The following is a 17428-nucleotide window of genomic DNA, read 5'->3' on the forward strand; positions in this document are numbered from 1 at the left end:
CTTGAACCTCCTCCTCCTCCTCCTCCTCCTCCTCCTCCTCCTCCTCCTCCTCCTCCCCCCCCCCCCCCACCCACACACACACACACACACACACACACACACACACACACACACAACTATGACCTCTTGACCTAGACTGTTCTGGACATTTGGTTAACATTTACTTTATCAATCCCATTGATTATTTTATAAACCTCAATCAAATCCCCCCTCGTTCTTCTGTACTGCAGCAAATACAAGCCTAAGCTATTCAACTGCTCCTTACATGACAGCCCCTTCAAACCTGGAATCAATGCAGTGGACCTCTTCTGAACTGTCTCTAGTGCCAACAAATCCTTCCTCAAAGAAGGTGACCAAAACTGAGCACAATACTCCCAAGTGTGGTCTCAGCAATGCCTTATACAACTGTAATGATGTGGACATACTGACGATGGACTGGGGTAGGCATAGTAAGAACTGTCTGTGTGAAGTCTGCATGTTCTCCCCCTCCCCATGTCTGCGTGGGTTTCTTCTGGGTGCTCCAGTTTCCTCCAGTCTGGCTGCTCCAGTCTGAAAGATGTGCAGGTTCGGGCGCATTGGCCATGCTAAATTGTTCCTTAGTGTCCAAAGATATGCAAGTTAGTGGGATTGGCTGTGCTAAATTGCCTGTTAGTGCTGGGAGACTAGCAAGAGTGAATGCGTGGGGTTATGGGAATAGGGCCTGGGCGGGATTGTTGCTGGTGCAGATGTGATGGGCAGAATGGCCTCCTGCTATGTAGGAATTCTATGACTTTACCTTTTATCAGTTTGGTTACAGTGGGTCATAATGTAACCCCAGGAACTTTAACATGATTAGAGTTAGATCCTGGCAGCACTAGAGGTAGCGCTTCTGGGAGTGACCAGCTTTGATGTATCTAATGCAGACTGTTACTGCTGTACATAGAAAACTTGCTACTGTTTTGTTAATCTCAAATAAAATCACCAGTTTTGGGTAATCTGTGCAGTTGATTCCTGAAGTTACCGGTTGTTGGTGCTTTATAACAGCGAACGTGAGGTGTATTTGGTCCGGAAAATCGGGATGGATTTGTTTTGGAGGCAGCTTTTCAGTTGACCTCTTTATCATGAGGCTGAGATTTCCACCTCGCTTCCTCAGCAGGTGAAACTTGAGCAGCTTGGAAGTTTTAATTGCCTTTTGCATATTTGTTCATGTGATGTGTGTGCTGCTGTCTGAGCCAGTGTTTATTCCCCATCTCTGATTACCCTTGAGAAGCAATTGGTGAGCCACCACATTGAAGCACTGAGGTAGACCATTTAGGACGGAGGTGAGGAGACGTTTTTTCACCTGGTGAGCCTGTGGAATTCATTACCACGGGAAGTAGTTGATGCCAAAACATTGAATGTATCCGAGAGGCGGCTGGATATAGCACTTGGGGCGAACGGGATCAAAGGTTATGGGGGAGAAAAAAGGATGAGGCTATTGATTTGGTCAGTCAGCCATGATGGTGATGAATGGCGGAACAGGCTCGAAGGGCCAAATGCCGCTCTCCTACGTTTCTATTGTGTCAGATCAATGAAAAAGAGTCTTTAAAAAACTGGGTTGTCACATTTCCAGTCGAAAAATAATCAGTTAGTACTTCAACAGTGCTGTCGGGGAGGGTGTTCCAGGATTCTGCCCCAGGGACAGTGAACGGATGGCAGTATATATCCCAAGCCAGGCTGCTGTGTGATCTGGAAAGGAGCTGAAGGTGGTGGTGTTCCCGTGGTTATTAATTTTCACAGCAACTTCATTGCAGTGTGAACATAAGCCTACCTGTGACTTAATAAATAAACTTTATGCTGTAGCCTTTAATTGGATGACTTATTTTTGAAGCGGTCGTATTTTATTTTGAAAAGAAAAGTTGTCAGAAGAATTGCAGTGCCGTAGCCACATCCTTTTCTTCTCTTGTGGTTTCAAAAAAGATGACGCTTGCCTTTTATACAGCATGGTTTAAGGGCGCAGAAGCCTTTGAGAAGTGTAGTTGCTGTTGTAATGTAGGAAAAACGGAGCCAATTTTGTGCACAGCAAGCTCCCACAAGTGGCTGCCTGTTGATGATGAGTGGCGAAAAGTCTTTTTGCAACGTCGAGTATAGGCCAAGCTGCATTGAGCTGGTACGCACGCTTCTGCAAAGCGTGTTGGTGAAGCTGTGGCTTTGTCAGGCGATTTGGCCACTTCTCAATCACCTTTTTCTGCCTGCAGATTTTCAGTTTACTGGTGGCTTACTCCAGCATTGTCATCCCCGTAATGCGATGCCTCTTGAATGAAGTTGAACCATGCCGTCGGTAGCCTGATGAGATGTTTGTCTGCTCGTGTTTACTTGGGCACTTTTACACCCATTCTTTGTGACCGAGAGGATGAATATCCACAGGATTTTCAAGCCAGTGTCGGTGTCCTCTGTGACTTGTTTGGTCCTTTGTTTCAGTGTGAGCTCCTCTTACTCGCACTGTAACTTCTGCTTTCTGTCTTGACTGCAAGTGTGCCCAGGTAGTCTAAAATGCCCTGGGTGCTTCAGCAGAGCTATGGCAACTAACTGATTATTTTTGGACTGGAAATGTGACAACCCAGTTTCTTGAGGACACACTTTCATTGATCTGACACATTCGGCCCTTAGAACCTGCTCTGTCGTTCGTCACGTTCATGGCTGATTGTCCAACTCAGTCGTCTCATCCTGCTTTCTCCCCCATAACCTTTGATCCTGTTTGCTCCAAGTGCTATATCCAGCCGCCTCTTGAATGCAATCAATGTTTTGGCATCAGCTGCTCCCTGTGGTAATGAATTCCACAGGCTGACCGTTCTTTGGGTGAAGAAATATCTCCTCACCTCCATACTAAATGGTCTACCCTGAATCCTCAGACTGTGATCCCTGGTTCTGGACTTCCCCACCATCGGGAACACCTTCCCTGCATCTACCCTGTCTAATCTTGTTAGAATTTTATAAGTATGAGACCCCCTCTCATTCGTCTGAACTCCAGTGAAAATAATCCTAACCGAGTCAATCTTTCCTCATACATCAGTCCCACCGTTCCCAGAATAAACCTTCGCTGCACTCCCTCCACAACAAGAACGTCCTTCCTCAGAAAAGGAGACCAAAACTGCAGGTGTGGCCTCACCAAGGCCCTGTATAATTGCAACAACACATCCCTGCTCTTGTACTCAAACATGCACAGTAAAACCAACGTGCCTTTTTTTACTGCCTGCTGCACCTGCATGCTTACCTTCAGTGACCTTAGGATACCCAGGTCCTGCTGCATACTCCCCTCTCCCAATTTGCAGCTATTCGGGTAGTAATCTACCACCTTGTTTTTGCTTCCAAATTGAATAACTTCACATTAACCCAAGTGATACTGCATCTGCCATTGATTAGCCCACTCACCCAACCTGTCCAGATCATTCTGAAGAATCTCTGCATCCTCGTCACAGTTCATCCTCCCACCCAACTGAGTATCATCTGCAAACTTTGTAATATTACGTTTTATTCCCTCATCCAAATCATTAATATACATTGTGAGTAACTGGGGTCCCAGCACCGATTGCTGTGGCACCCCACTAGTTAATGCCTGCCAATTTGAAAAGCACCTATTAATTCCTGCTCTTTGTTTTCTCTCTGCCAACCAGTTTTGTATCCATCTCAATACACTTACCCCAATCCCATGCACTTGTGTAGGATTGGCTGTGCTAAAGATGTGCGGGTTAGGTGGATTGGCCATGCAAAAATTGCCCCTTGGTGTCCAAAGATGTGTAGGTTAGGTGGATTGGCCATGCTAAATTGCCCCTTAGTGTCCAAAGATGTGCTGGTTAGATGGATTGGCCATGCTAAATTGCCCCTTAGTGCCTAAAAATGTACAGATTAGGTGGATTGTCCATGCTAAATTGTCCTTCAGTGACTAAAGACGCACTAGTTATGGTGGATTGGCCGTGCTAAATTCTTTGTGTTACCTGAACAGGCGCCGGAGTGTGACGACTGGGGGATTTCACAGTAACTTCATTGCAGTGTTAATGTAAAACTACTTGTGACTAGTAAGTAAATAAAGTTAATAAAATAAGCTTTGTCTTTTCTATTGGCGTTCTGACATTGCTAGAACTAATTTCTCTGCTTTCTTTCTCGCTGTTTCTGTCCGAGTTGGAATTTTGACCGAGTGCTGCTCCCACACTTTGCTCAGAGCCAATGATGGCACATCAAGTGAGCCAAAGCCCACCTGTGGGTTACTTTTGGTAGCTCGCTCATCTCGTTTCTGTAGTCATTTTTCATGCCAGAGGTCATTGCTGTTCTCCTGCCAGCTCTGTTAATGTAAGCTGTTGTCTGAGACAGTGCTGGAGATTAAATAGATAAGGTGATCACATCACCTGATTAAACAGTTGAGTCTGCCTTAGACCGGGATTTAGTATGGTACGATTATTGCCGTCACATTGACGGATGTTAAGCTTCCTTACTCAGAGGATCATACAGAGCAAAAGAGGCAGCTCGGCCCATTGAGACAGCACCGACATATTGGAAACACCTGAAGTCCCACTTAATCCCAGTTACCAGCATTTGGCCAGTAGCCCGGAATATTACAGCATGCCAGGTGCTCATCCAGATACTTTTTAAAGGATGTGAGGCAGCCTGCCTCTACCACCCTCCCAGGCAGCGCATTCCAGACCCTCAGCACCCTCTGGATAAAAACAATTCTCCTCATTATCCCTTCCTAAACCTCCTGCCCCTCACCGTGGATCTGTGTCCCCTCATGACTGACCCTCAACTAAGGGGAACTGCTGTTCCCTATCCACCCTGTCCATTCCCCTCATGATCTTATACACCTTGATCAGGTCACACCTCAGTCTTCCCTGCTCCAGAAAAAAAACCCAAGTCCACCCAACCTCTCTTCGTAACTTAAATGTTCCATCCCTGGAAGCATCCTGGTCAATCTCCTCTGCACCCACTCCAGTGAGCTCACATCTTCTGATAATGTAGCAGCCAGAACTGCAGGCAGTCCTCCAGCTGTGGCCTCACCAAAGTTCTGTACAACTCCTTCATGACCTCTCTGCTTTTATAATCTGTGCCTCGATTCATTAAGGCAAGAGTCCCATATGCCTTTTTCACCGTCCTACTGACATACCTTTCATCTTTCAGAGATCTATGGACAAACACGCCATGGTGCCTTTGTTCCACAGAACTTCCCAGTGTCCTACCATTTATTTAGTACCACCATCTCAAATTATTCCTTCCAGTGTGCATAACCTCATGTTGTTCAGGGTTAAATCCCATCTACCACTTACCCAAGCTGGGAATCGAATCCGGGACCATGGCATTGTGAGGCAGCCGTGCTAATTGTGTGTAATGTTCTCTCTCAGTCATTTTGAGTGGGATGGGATAAGGGAGATGGAAATGTTTTTAAAAAATGGAATATCTGGGCGGTTGCAGCGTTATTTATTTATTTATTTTTGGGTGATGTTTGAGCTGATGAATGACTCACAGGCAATAGATAGGTGTGAATACTAGACTGTGCATCATCCCCATTCGAGACAAGCCCTGGCTGAGGACTCAAGCTCTCTGCTGCATTGGACAACTATATGATAATGATGCTTCACATAGTTGACTGTTATGATCCCCTGCATACACCACTAAACTGTTGGAACGGGTATGAAGTGTGTTGCTTCTATTGTTTGGTTCCTGGTGTCTCCTTGGTGTCTGTAACTGTGTAGTTCTCCAAATGCTGACAGCTTTTTAAAGAAAAGGAGGCCTTGAGTGCCAAGCCTTAACGTATTAAAAGTATTAGCGAAAGGCACGCTGTTCCTCCCCAGGCTTACTGATTTTCTCTAAGAAAAGGAAGTGGGATCATTACCAGGGGGCTAATTTTCAGTTATATGGCTGTGTGCCACACTGAAACATGCATTGTTTATACAACGCTGTCTGGCCTTCGCTTTTGTAGGGTTCATTTTGTTTTCAAGTGCAGATCCTTGGAATTGTTTCAAATATCTTGCGCTTGTGCACTGGCCCCTCTCCGTTTCAGCTCACGAGGAATCTCTGTTGCCCCTCAGCCGCACTCGCACCAAATCCTGTTCAGCCAGCTGAACTACGTTGGTTCTGGTCTGGCAGAATCTCTTTTACTTCTCGCCGCCTTGTCCATTTTCCTCCACAGCCTCCTCCCCTCCCTCTGTATTTGTTAAAGTTATTTATTAGTCACCAGTAAGGCTTACATTAACACAGCTACTGTGAAATTCGTCTTGTTGCCACACTCTGGCGCCTGTTCGGGTCAATGCACCCTAACCTGCACATCTTTGGACTATGGGAGGAAACCGGAGCACCCGGAGGAAACCCACACAGACACCAGGAGAATGTGCTAACTCCACTCAGACAGTGACCCAAGCTGGGAATCGAACCCAGCTCCCTGGGGCTGTGAGGCAGCAGAGTTAACCACTGCGCCATTGTGCCAACCCGATCTGAAACCACCACCACCACCAACTGCAGCCCAACCATTTACTCAGATCTCTGTGCTCCATAACTCTTGCCTCGTGCATGTTCCTGATTCGCATTGTCTTGCAATTGGTGGCTGTGCTTTCAGGTGCCTGGGCCCTTAGCCCTGGAATTCCCTCCCTAAACTGCCCCATCTCTATTCCCCCCCTCCTCTTTCTCTCTGTCTCTATGCTCCTTTAAGCTGTTCCTTAGAACCTCCCTCTTTGATCACGTTTTTAGTTAGCTGTCCTTAAGTGACTCAGTGTCAGTTACCACTCCTGTGAAGCACCTTGGAACTATTTTGTTTTAATTCTTTCATGGGATGCGGGCGTTGTTGACTAAGCCAGCACTCATTGCTTACCGCTAATTGCCCTTGAGACGATGGCGATGAGCTGCCGCTTTGAACTGCTGCTGTCCGTGTGGTGTAGATACACCCACTGTGCTGTTAGTGAGGGAGTTCCTGAATTTTGACCCAGCGACTGTGAAGGAACATCCGATATATTTCAAAATGGCTTGAAGGGGACCTTGTTCCTTTCTAGGCAGTAAGGTTAAAGGTTTGGAAGATGCTGTGTGAGGCGCCTTGGTGAGTCGCGATAGTGCTTCAGTGCTGAAGCCAGCGACCGTTGAAAGTGGCGGATGGAGAGCCCATCACGTGGGCCTGTTTACCCTGAATTGTGTTGAGCCCCTTCAGTGTTTTTGGAGGCGTACTCATCCAAGCAATTGGAGAGTGTTCTATTACACTCCTGACTCAAGTCTGTAGAAGCTGGACAGTCAGGAGGTGAGTTACTCAGCACAGAATTGCTGACATCTGATATGGTAACACCATTGAACATGGTGGGGATTGTTAGAAATTCTCTTTTCATGGGTGGCACAGTGGTTAGCACTGCTGCCTCACAGCGCCAGGGACCTGGGTTCGATTCCTGGCTTGGGTCACTGTCTGTGTGGAGCCTGCATGTTCTCCCCATGTCTGCATGGGTTTACTGCAGAGCTTAGATCTGATATGTTAGTTAAGGAGGTGCTTGGCTCTGTCTAACACTCGCTGCTTTTACTGGTTAGCACACAAGTAGTCCTGTGCTGTAGCTTCCCCAGCTTAGAATCATAGAATCCTGCAGTGAAGAAGGAGGCTATTTGGCCCATCGAGTCTGCACTACCACAATCCCACCCAGGCCCTATTCGCATAACCCCGTGAATTTACCCTAGCTAGTCCCCTGACCCTAAAGGGTAATTTAGCATGGCCAATCCATCTAACCACATCTTTGGATACTAAGGGGCAATTTAGCACGGCCGATCCACCTCACCTGCACATCTTTGGACACTAAGGGGCAATTTAGCATGGACAATCCACCTAACCTGCACATCTTTAGATTGTGGGAGGAAACTGCAGCACTTGGAGGAAACCCACGCAGACATGGGGAGAATGTGCAGACTCCCAACACAAGTGACCCAAGCTGGGAATTGAACCCAGTTCTTTGGTGCTGTGAGGCAGCAGGGCTAATTGTTCCTGCCCCTAGTTATGTGTGATGCTGCTCCTGGAATGCCCACCTTCGCTGTTTATTGAACCAGGATTGACCCACCTGTTTGATAGTAACAGTAAGAATGGGAGGATGTGCCTGGCCGTGAGCGTACAAGATTGTGGTTGTATACAATTCTGTTACTTCTGATGGCCCGTAGCGATGCCCAGCTTTGAGTTGCCAGATTCGTTTGAAATCTGTCCCATTGAGCACAGTGATAGTGCCACACACATGATGGAAGGTATCCTCGATGTGAAGTCCCCACAGGACTGTTCGTGGTCCTTCCTACTGACTTGAAATATAGTGTTCAATTCTGTTTGCCACGCTATCAGAAGGATGTGGAGGCTTTGGAGAGGGTGCAGATGAGATTTACCAGGATGTTGCCTGGCATGGAGGGCATTAGCTATGAGGAGAGGTTGGAGAAACTTGGTTCGTTCTCACTGGAACGATGGAGGTTGAGGGGCGACCTGATAGAAGTCTACAAGATTATGAGAGGCATGGACAGAATGGATAGTCAGAAGCTTTTTCCCAGGGTGGAAGAGTCAATTACTAGGGGGGCACAGGTTTAAGGTGTAAGGGGCAAAGTTTAAATGAGATGTACGAGACAAGTTTTTTTTACACAGAGGGTGGTGGGTGCCTGGAACTCACTGCTGGGGGAGGTAGTGGAAGCGGATACAATTGTGACATTTAAGGGGTGTCTGGACAAATACATGAATAGGACAGGAATGGAGAGATATGGAAGGGTAGGGAGTTTTAGTTCAGTCAGCCAGCATGGTCGGTGCAGGCTTGGAGGGCCGGAGGGCCTGTTCCTGTGCTGTAATTTTCTTTGTTCTTTTACACTGTGATGGACAGATGCATTTGTGACAGGTAGATTGGTGAGGACCTGGCTGAGTAGATTGTTCCCTCTTGTTCCTGGCCTGGGTGTACAGCGGTCAGTTAATGCAGTGCAGGCTGCGGCTGAAATCTGGGAGGTTCCTGGCCTCACTTGCTCTGGCAACGAGGCACTGGATTAACTCAGCGAGTGAATCACACGTGCTGACCACGCATGAGCTGCTGTGGAATGCTAACTAGACAACAGGGGATGCCTGTAAGTGACAGGAGTGCAGTTAATAATGTCAAGAGACCCTTGTGGCAGCATGGGTGTTGGGCAGGTTGGAACTACCTGGCACAGGGTTTACAATCCATATCTTATAATATACGCTGAGAAGTTGGGGACGGCAAGAATGCTTTTCCGTGGCCTGAGCAGATAACTTAACCTCAAGATCGATGGACATAAAGCAGTGCATGTGGGATTGCAGTTCATCAGGGAATGATTTTGTCACATGAATTGGGAACAGTGAAAAGTTTTGTTTCTTGTGTGGTATACAGACAAAGCATACCATTCATAGAGTACTTGGGGAGAAGGATTTGATTTATTATTGTCACATGTATTGGGGGACAGTGAAAAATATTGCTTCTTGCGCGCTATTACAGACAAAGCATACCATTCATAGAGAAGGAAAGGAGAGGGTGCAGAATGTAGTGTCACAGTCACAGCTAGGGTGTAGAGAAAGATCAACTTATCATGAGGTAGGTCCATTCAAAAGTCTGACAGCAGCAGGGAAGAAGCTGTTCCTGAGTCAGTTGGTACGTGAGCTCAGACTTTTGTATCTTTGTCCCGACGGAAGAAGGTGGAAGAGAGAATGTCCGGGGTGCGTGGGGATCCTTAATTATGCTGCTGCTTTTCCCGAGGCAGTGGGAAGTGTAGACAGAGTCAATGGATGGGAGGCTGGTTTGCATCATGGATTGGGCTACATTCATGACCTTTTGTAGTTTCTTGCAGTCTTGGACAGAGCAGGAGCCCATACCAGGCTGTGATACAACCAGAAAGGATGGTGTGGTGGGTGTGTATTTTTATTTTTGGGGAATGGCCTTTGTTGTTGGTAGCGGGCCAGCAGTGGATATGAAATGACCTCCAGCTGAGTCTGTTTCGAACAGCTGGCAGTAAGCTTGTACTCTGACTCTCCCTCTCCACCTCACTGGCTTCTAACTGCATTCCAGTGTCGTTCCTTAGTGACAGCTCGCCGCAGTCAGTCGACTATTCAGCTGCTGCAGCATCATGTCCCAGATCCCTGTGCTTGCATTAAAAAAACTGATAGACCGGGAGTTGCGTCTGGGTTGTTCATTATCGGTGATGGGCTCAGTTTTTGATACCTTTCGTTCATACTGTTTTTTCCATTCGCTTTTTAATTTGGTCGACTTTACAGATATCCGTTTAAATTTTTTTAACAATAGGATGGTTAGCACAGCTGCCTCACAGCACCAGGGACCCGGGTTCAATTCCCGGCTTGGGCCACTGTCTGTGTGGAGTCTGCACGTTCTCCTCGTGTCTGAGTGGGTTTCCTCCCACACTCCGAAAGATGTGCTGGTTAGAATGCATCGACCGTGCTAAATTCTACCCCAGTGTTATCTGAACAGGCACCAGAGTGTAGCGACTGGGGGGTTTTCGCACTAACTTCACTGCGATGTTAATGTAAACCTTACTTGTGACTAATAATTAAAATTTGCTTCATGTTTTGTGTTCTGCTTCCACCATTTCCTGTTGGCGCAATCATATTTCAAATGATTCAACTATTCCAGCATACATTTTGCCTTCTCGTTATCAGAAATGAGTGCATCTCTAAGTTTGTTTATTCGTGTCGCAAGTAGGTTTACATTAATGCTGCAATGAAGTTACTGTGAAAATCCACTCGTCACTACACTCTGACGCCTGTTTGGGTATACTAAGGGACAATTTAGCATGGCCAATCCACCTAACCTACACATCTTTGGTCACCAAGGGGCAATTTAACATGGCCAATCCACTTAAACAGCACGTCGTTGGACTAAGGAGCAATTTAGCATGGCCAGTCCATCTAATCTGCATTCCTTGGACCCTAAGGGACAATTTAACATGGGCAATTCCCCAACCTCAAGTTTGGACCCTAAGGGGCAATTTAGCATGGCCAATCCACCTAACCTGCATTTCTTTGACCACTAAGGGACAATTTAGCACAGCCAGTCCACCTAACCAGCATGTCTTTTGGACGGTGGGAGAAAACTGGAGCACCTGGAGGGACCCACATAAACGTGGGGAGAATGTGTAAACTCCACACAGACAGTGACCCGAGGCCGGATCCCTGGCGCAGAGAGGCAGCAGTGCTAACCACTGTGCCTAACTTGAATGGTTCATACCTGGTTTCTTTTTCAAAGCCACTCGCCATTTTGTCTATCCGATTCCAATTTCTCAGTCCTTTTGCCTGCATGAAGAGACCTTCAGTTTGGTCTTCTTTACAGAAGACCAGTTTTGTGGCTATGCATAGAGACTAAAACCTCACTTTTCTGCTGTTACCCAAGTAAATTTTCTTCTCTGCGTTGTGACTGTATTGCTACTGTCTAAAGACAGCCATCAGAGGCCCTGATATTCCGAACTAATGATTAATGTAGACTTCACCTTATCTCTTAGCTCGAGTTGCTCAGTGAACCTGTTTATAAATCAGGCTCTTATCACTTGTTCTTCCACTTTTGAAGATGTGGCTTCAAAGTTCCTGTGTCCTATAATCTTTTAAAGTTTTACCGTCTAGTTGAGTTTCTTATCCTTTGCTTTCCTACTGATTTGTCTTATCAGCGATGTTTATAACTGTGTTCCCTTCCAATCCCCAACCCATCCCTCCCCCAATTTCTCCACATTATATTGAATTAGATTTAGCCGTTTGTCTGTCGTCCGTCATTCAAGTGTTAGAAGGCTGTCGGACAGTCTTGGACGTGGGGAGCCCCTCACTGCATTTTGAATTCAATGTGAAACTGAGGCCCTGTCTCGATCCCGACCCCACCCACCACCTGAGATGAGGAGAAACTGCTTCTCTGAGGGTTGTGAACCTGTGGCACTCGCTGAACCAGGGTGTAGAGGAGGAAGAATCAACCTACTGATCCAACTACAAGATGGATATGTTTCTAATGAAAAGTGGGATAAAGGGCAATGGGGAGCAGGCAGCAAAGTGGAGTTGAGACCAGGAGAGAGATCAGCCGTAATCATATTGAATGGCGGGACAGGCTCCAAGAGCTGAATTGCTTTCTCCTACTCCTAGTTCTTACATTTAAGTGGGAATGACAAAAGGATAGGATTTAGAGCAGAATTAGGCCATTCAGTCCTTCGAGCCTGGTCCACCATTCAATTAGATCATGGCTGATCTCTTGCTGGTCTCAAATCCACCTCCCCGTCTCTTCCCCATCTTTCAACCCATTTTTTAATCAGAAATGTATCTATCTATCTCCTCAAAACCATTCAGTGATTCAGACTCCTCCACGCTATGGGGCAGTGAGTTCCACAAATTCACCCCACCCTGTGCGAGAAGTAGTTCTTCTCATCTCGGTTTTAAATCTCTCACCCTGTACCCTGTGACCTCTTGTTCTAAATTGCCCCACAAGGGGGAAACATTTGGTCTACATTTACTCTATCAATCCCTTTTAGAATTTTATATATTTCGAACAGATCCCCTCTCATCCTTCTAAACACCAGCGAGTACAAACCCCAAACTGTTTAACCTCTCCTTTGTACGTTAACCCTTCCATCCCCGGAATCAATCTGGGTGAACCTCCTCTGAACTGCCTCCAAAGCCACCACATCCTTCCTCAAATAAAGGAGACCAAGACTGGACACTGTGCTCCACATGTGGTCTCACCAACACCCAGTACAATGTCAACAGCACTTGTCTACTTTTATACTCCAATCCCTTTGCAATAAATGCCAACAATTTATTTGCTTTCTTCTATTACTTGCTGCACCTGCGTATACCGACTTTTTGCGAGTCACGAACATGGCCATCCAGATCCCTCTATCATTCCAATCAGATGCCCCGTCCTTCTAAATCCCACGGTGCGATTTTGAAGGCGAACGTGGGAACATTTATTCCTTAATCCACAGCAGAACAAACCAGTGATTATCACCCTGCTGTTTTGTGTGAGCTTGCTATCTGCAAATTGGTGCTTGCTGTGTTTCCTAAGTTCTAACAGTGAAAAGTGGTTATAAAAGGCCGTGAGAAATCTGCTGATTCTGAAATGGTGCTATCAAAATGCAAGTTTTACATTCTTTCAATCTGCAAACGTAAGGCGTCTTTACTATCCTCTTGCCAATCATCTGTTTTCTCCCTTTTCTCCCACCCAGAGGTGCTGAGACCAATTGTAGTGACCCGACTGCCATCCTGGGTGACCGTACAACCAGCTGAGCTACTGGGCAAAACTGTAAGTACAAACTCCCCTCTTGGAAGGCGAGAGCTAATTGATGTATTTCCTCTTCCTCACTTTGTGTCTGAAGGATTTCTTCAACTGTGTATTTGGGGCAGCATGGTGGCACAGCAGTTAGCGCTGCTGCCTCACAGCGCCAGGGACCCAGTTTGATTCCTGGCCTTGGGTCACTGCCTGTGCGGAGTCTACACATTCTCGCCCTGTGGGTTTCCTCTGGATGCTCTGGTTTCCTCCCACAGTCTGAAAGATGTGCTGGTTAGGGTGCATTGGCTGTGCTAAATTCTCCTTCAGTGTTAACCGAACTGGCGCCAGAGTGTGGCGAACAGGGAATTATTAATATAAGCCTATCTGTGACACTAATGGAAAAAAAACTTAAATTTGTTCGAAAATGAACTTTAAAATTTCAGTTTAAACATTTGGAGAGCAACCCTTCTCCTTCCAGCATTGTGCCAAGTTCCTTGGTACAGTCCTCCTCCAATTGCAGAGCCTAATGGCTGTACAGTTTAAATCTCCTCCCCTTTCCCTCTGTTGTAATTATTTGTAGAAGTGCAAGGTGTTGATTCTGTGATCAAATTGTGGGGATGCCTAAGGTTAGTGTGGTAGGAGCTGCTGTGGTGATGTCTTTCAAAGCTACAGTAATTCTCCTTGTGAGCTTCAGCCAGGCATCACATTGAAGCTTTAGGAAATTAGTCTGGATTTTATTTATTTATCACTGTCACAAGTATGCTTACATTAACACTGCAATGAAGTTATTGAGAAAATCCCCACACTCTGGCGCCTGTTCGGGTAATACTGAGGGAGAATTTAGCATGGCCAGTGCACCCTAATCAGTATGTCCTTTGGAATGTGGGAGGAAACCGGAGCACCCAGAGGAAACACACACAGACACGAGGGAGAACGTGCAGACTCCGCACAGATGGTGACCCAGGCTGAGTGTCGAACTTGGGTTGCTGGCGCTGTGAGGCAGCAGTGCTCATCACTATGCCATCGTGTTGTTTATTTATTAGTGTCACAAATAGGCTTACATTAGCACTGCAATGAAATTATTTTGAAAATCCCCACACTCTGGCACCTGTTCGGGTAACACTGAGGGAGAATTTAGCACAGCCAATGCTCCCTAATCTTTTGGACTGTGGGAGGAAACCGGAGCAGCCAGAGGAAACCCACGCAGACACGGGGAGAACGTGCAGACTCCGCACAGGCAGTGACCCAAGTCGGGAATTGAACCCGGTTCCCTGGCGCTGTGAGGCAGCAGTGCTAACCCACTATGCCTTTTAAGCGTCAGACAGGTGTTACAACTGAAGCTTTAGGGAATGTGGAGGTGGCATCAAGGGCTTCTCCCATTTAGGGAAGGGAACAGCTGTATTCTTCACAGGAACAGCTAATCACAGATATTGCCCAGCAGAAGGAAGGATGTGAAATGCTTCATTTTGCCACGGTTGTGCAGGGAGATTCCACGGATTTGTCATGTCAACATGTTTCTTTGCATGAGAGAGAGTTAGAGCAGATTCCGGGGGGGGGGGGGGGGGGGGAACCTGAATAAGGGACACGCATTCGAACTTAAACGGGTTAACAGGGAATGCATAGAAGTTTCTTTCTGCAGCATGTGGTGAGAAAAGTGATGGGAGTGTCTCATTGGCCTTGATGGCTTGCTGCTTTTATAATCCCTGTAGCTGCCTGCGGTGTTGTTTAAGGGAAGTGATGCTAACAAGCATGAGGAATATCCGTCAGCATTGTCTCTCAACCTTTTCCCTCTTCAAAGCGCCACGGCCTATTAAAACTTGTTCTGAGTCGCTTGACTGCACCTTAACTACATACTTTTCACTCGCTGAGCCCTGATGCAAACCCCCTTTTTTCGATTTGATTCGATTTATTATTGTCACGTGCATTAACAAACAGTAAAAAGTATTGTTTCTTGCGCGCTATACAGACAAAGCATACCGTTCAAAGAGTACATGGGAAGAAGGATTTGATCTGATTTATTATTGTCACATGTATTGGGATACAGTGAAAAGCATCATTTCTTGCACACTATACAGACAAAGCATACCATTCATAGAGTCATAGGGGAGAAGGATTTGATTTATTATTGTCACATGTATTGGGATACAGTGAAAAGTATTATTTCTTGTGTGCTATACAGACGAAGCATACCATTCATAGAGAAGGAAAGGAGAGAGTGCAGAATGTAGTGTTACAGTCATAGCTAGGGTGTAGACAAAGATCAACTTAATGCGAGGTCCATTCGAAAGTCTGACAGCAGCAGGGAAGAAGCTGTTCTTGAGTCGGTTGGTACATGACCTCAGACTTTTATATCTTCTTCCCGACTGAAGAAGGTGGAAGAGAGTGTGTCCGGGGTTTCTGGGGTCCTTGATTACGCTGGCTGCTTTTCCCAAGGCAGCGGGAAGTGTAGACAGAGTCAATGGATGGGAGGCTGGTTTGTGTGATGGATTGGGCTTCGTTCACATCCCTTGTGGTCTTGGGCAGAGCAGGACTCTGATACACCCAGAAAGAATGCTTTCTATGGTGCATCTGTGAAGTGCATTACTTCTGTGGAAGTGAATTAAGAACACAAGCTTACTCTACCCCCCACTTGTTCCACTACAAATCAAATGCCAGTTTGTCAGCCGACAGGAAAGGATTTTGTTCTCACCCAAGCTGTTTGAAACTTAACTGATTTGATTCATTCCCAGTCTGCAGGAGTGGTTGCACTGCTGCTGCTGGGAGGAGGTGCCCAGAGCGGTGTTAGGATTGCATTGCAGTTATTATATTCTTCCCAGAGGCTCCAAAATGATATTATGATGGCTGCTTTCCACTTCCTTGTGCATTGACAAGTGGCTGTTCATGCGTCAGTCTTGTTTGTTTCTCAGGGAGAAAGCTGCGACCAAAACCTGGCGTCCGTATAAAGATCAACTCACCCAGCAAACACAGCCCATTGTATCGATTCGGGGCTTTTTCAGTTACTCTCTGGGGTGGCATGGTGATTAGCACTGCAGCCTCACAGCGCCAGGGACCCAGGTTCAATTCCTGGCTTGAGTTGTCTGTGTGGAGCCTGCACGTTCTCCCCATATCTGCATGGGTTTCCTCCGGGTGCTCTGGTTTCCTCCCAGACGCGCTGGTTAGGATGCATTGGCCGTACTAAATTCTCCCTCAGTGTTACCCGAACAGGTGCTGGAGTGTGGCGACAAAGGGTTTTCACAGTAACTTCATTGCAGTGTTAATGTAAGCTTGTTTGAGACACTAATAAATAAATAAAACTTTAAATCCTTCTTTTGTATGTTCTCTATGAACAGTATGCTTTGTCTGTGTAGCGCGCAAGAAAGAATACTTTTTCACTGTATCCCAGTACATGTGACAATAATAAATCATTAATAAATTCCCAGCTTTGGTCACTGTCTGTGTGGAGTCTGCATGTTCTCCCCATGTCTGCGTGGGTTTCCACCGGGTGCTCCGGTTTCCTCCAGCAGTCCAAAAGACATGCTGGTTAGCTGCTAAATTCTCCCTCGGTGTTACCTGAATAGGCGCTGGAATGTGGTGGCTGGGAGATTTCCACGATAACTTCATCGATGTTAATGTGAGCCAACTTGCGATGCTAATAAATAAATAAAATAAAAATTTTAAAGAGCCCTGCATTATTGGCGGGGTCATGGTCAGTTTGCTGTCTGGTTTTTAACTCCCTCTTTGGTTGGTGCTTCTGGTTTACAGGATTGCTGACAGTGGTATGTCGTGGTGCGGGTGAACAGAGGGTCTATTTCAGTGGCCAAATGTCACTCCTTTGTTTTATGAAAAAAAGGAGTTGCTGATATGTTTTGGCCCTCTTCCATGCAGTCAGTAATCTGGCTGCAATAGAAAGTTGTATACATTGTACCAAGTTGGTTAGCCAGTCGGCTTTTTGATTTTTGCCCTTATTAAATGAGGCAAACAAAAGTCCGTGGCTGTGTGCCAGGCTCAGATAATTTTACACTGCAAACAGATTGCAAAGTATCTGCTGACGTCACCACAGGCTCTGTTTCTTGCTATTTTAAAAAGGGATTCCGGGGGCTGTCCCCAGACTTGGTGCCTCTGAAGCTTCAAATGCGTGCCTGCTGTCTGGATAAAATCCTGAAGGATTAATTACTTTTAACCCTGTTTTAGCTGGGGAGCTGAAACTTGTATATTTTTTCCATGTAAGTTGTGATACCAGGTTATAGCTTGTACTTAATCCC

At 46.3% G+C, this 17428-nt stretch overlaps 1 protein-coding gene across 1 annotated transcript in view; it reads left to right on the forward strand.

The window, feature by feature from the left end:
- LOC145337106 (GRB10-interacting GYF protein 2-like) overlaps window positions 1-17428 on the forward strand; it is a 137597-nt gene that overhangs the window by 29315 nt on the left and 90854 nt on the right. Inside the window, 1 exon segment of the mRNA XM_080181863.1 lies at window positions 13144-13220. The gene's annotated coding sequence lies outside the window, so the exon portion shown is untranslated.

This window comes from Carcharhinus amblyrhynchos, unplaced genomic scaffold (genome assembly GCF_965287045.1).
Source record: "Carcharhinus amblyrhynchos unplaced genomic scaffold, sCarAmb.v2.hapA scaffold_43, whole genome shotgun sequence".
NCBI classification, from domain to species: Eukaryota; Metazoa; Chordata; class Chondrichthyes; order Carcharhiniformes; family Carcharhinidae; genus Carcharhinus; species Carcharhinus amblyrhynchos.